The 1763-nt window shown below is 59.3% G+C and overlaps 1 protein-coding gene across 1 annotated transcript in view; it reads left to right on the top strand.

Moving 5' to 3' along the window:
• The window catches only part of Dlx4 (distal-less homeobox 4), a 4341-nt gene that overhangs the window by 832 nt on the left and 1746 nt on the right, over nucleotides 1-1763 (top strand).

The following is a 1763-nucleotide window of genomic DNA, read 5'->3' as shown; positions in this document are numbered from 1 at the left end:
GGGGGCCAGTCCCTCCTCCTTTCAAACCAGACCTGGTTTCGATTTGCAGTTGTGTGAAACCCGCCTGGAGTGCTCCCTACTCCAGCCTCTCGGCGCAGCGGAGTTGTGTGTACCTACATATAACGGAAAACGGCACCAATCCAGATGTGGGGGTGGAGGCCCTGCCCTTCCTTCGGGTTCTCCCCATCCTGCACTCTCTCCCTTTCCCACGTCACCCCTCTCCGAGTTCCTCCGGTTTCAAAAAGCAGTGCTCAGGGCAAACGCGGCTAAATAGAAATCAGGTCCCTGCTGGAGGGCTGTAGACGTGGAGGCGGGGCTCTTTCATCTCCTTCCTGCCCCCCACCCCTTCCCCCAGAAGGTGCCTGGCTTTGACAGGAAGTTGGCTCGGAAGAGTCTGAGAGTAGGACCCCCCCCACGCCCATTGTTCAAAGAATAGAGCCGCAGGCTGGTCTGGCAGTCTGTAATCTTTCCCTGGCCACCTGAGCCTTCCACGAAGGAATGGGCCGTGGCCACCAGCTCCTGGGGGTAGGTTGGGCCCCAGTTGCTTTTGCCTGGCGAACTTCGAGTTCCTGAGAAGGTGCTCCTTGAAAGGCCTCAGTGGAGCCGAGGTGGCCGGCCTTCCTGGCTCTGGGCTTCGCCAGCACAGGCCATTGCCCTACCCTACACTCGGCTGCACTGTGTACAGCTTTGAGCCCAGGTCGCCTGCACTCCCTGCCTCCACTTCCATCCCCACCATTGTTTTCGATGCAGTCTCCTCGCAGGCGCACGACCACCAAGTGTCTCCACTGCAGTCTCGGTTGCTCTGACAAATCCACCCAGGACCCAGATGTTGGGAGTTGATCCTCCTTGTCTTACCAAAGGGCAAACCGAGGCACAAAGAAGTGTGCTGGTTTTCCAGGCCCTTGGCCCTTGCAGGTGCACTTTCGTGGGTGTGGGGACAGGAAAGAAGATTTTAGGGAATTTCCTCCAAACCCCGAACGTTAATTGCCCATGGCAAAAGTGGGGCTGCCTCTCCCAGACTTCTGGTTCTGTTTGGAGCAGGGGAAGTTGGGGGGTTTCCTACAAATAAATCCCTTGGACTCTTTAAGTACGTGCTAATTGGATGTCGGCGCACCCACTTTCACACAGGCGGCATGCATTTGGGGACACGTTTGAGGTGTCAGGTGGGAAAAACCTGACCTTCCCTCAGAGAACTATCGCGGTGGGCTGGGTGTCCTCCGTTGGCTAAGGATCCGTCCTGGAGATGGCTTTTCTTTACAGTTTACCCGGATCCTACGAAAAGCCACACACATGTCCTCACGATAGACGGTAGCATCTCTGTATTGGAACTAGGGCGGTAGGCCCACTCTAGAGTGAGCTATTGGGGTGTGCGAGGGGTTGGGGTTCACCTCCGCCCCGGGACGAGTTTGGCCAAAACCCCTAGGAGCCCTTGGGTACGGCGGCGGCGCCTGGAAGGAGGCCCTGAGGCTCCGTAATCGCGACCAGAGCTGGTCCAGTTGTGACTGGCGTGTAGAAAGACAGCTGTCCCGGACGGAAGTTGTGTGTGGGGCGGGGGTCTGCTCTGAGACTGAGGCGCCAAGGCTCGGAGAGTGCAACAGTAACCGGGGTGTCTGCAAGCCCCGGCGTCACCGCTGGAATTGCGCGCTCTGCGCAGCCAGAGAGGTGCGGGTGGGTGCTCGGCTGCCGGCCCGAGGCTGCTCACGGTGGAGTCGGAGCAGGGGAGGCCGGACGGGCGCGGGCGGGAGCGGGAGCGGAAATCCAAG

Source organism: Fukomys damarensis, unplaced genomic scaffold (genome assembly GCF_012274545.1).
Source record: "Fukomys damarensis isolate Sample0158 unplaced genomic scaffold, DMR_v1.0_HiC HiC_scaffold_13, whole genome shotgun sequence".
Classification (NCBI taxonomy): Eukaryota; Metazoa; Chordata; class Mammalia; order Rodentia; family Bathyergidae; genus Fukomys; species Fukomys damarensis.
This window is presented reverse-complemented; position numbering and strand designations above follow the sequence as displayed.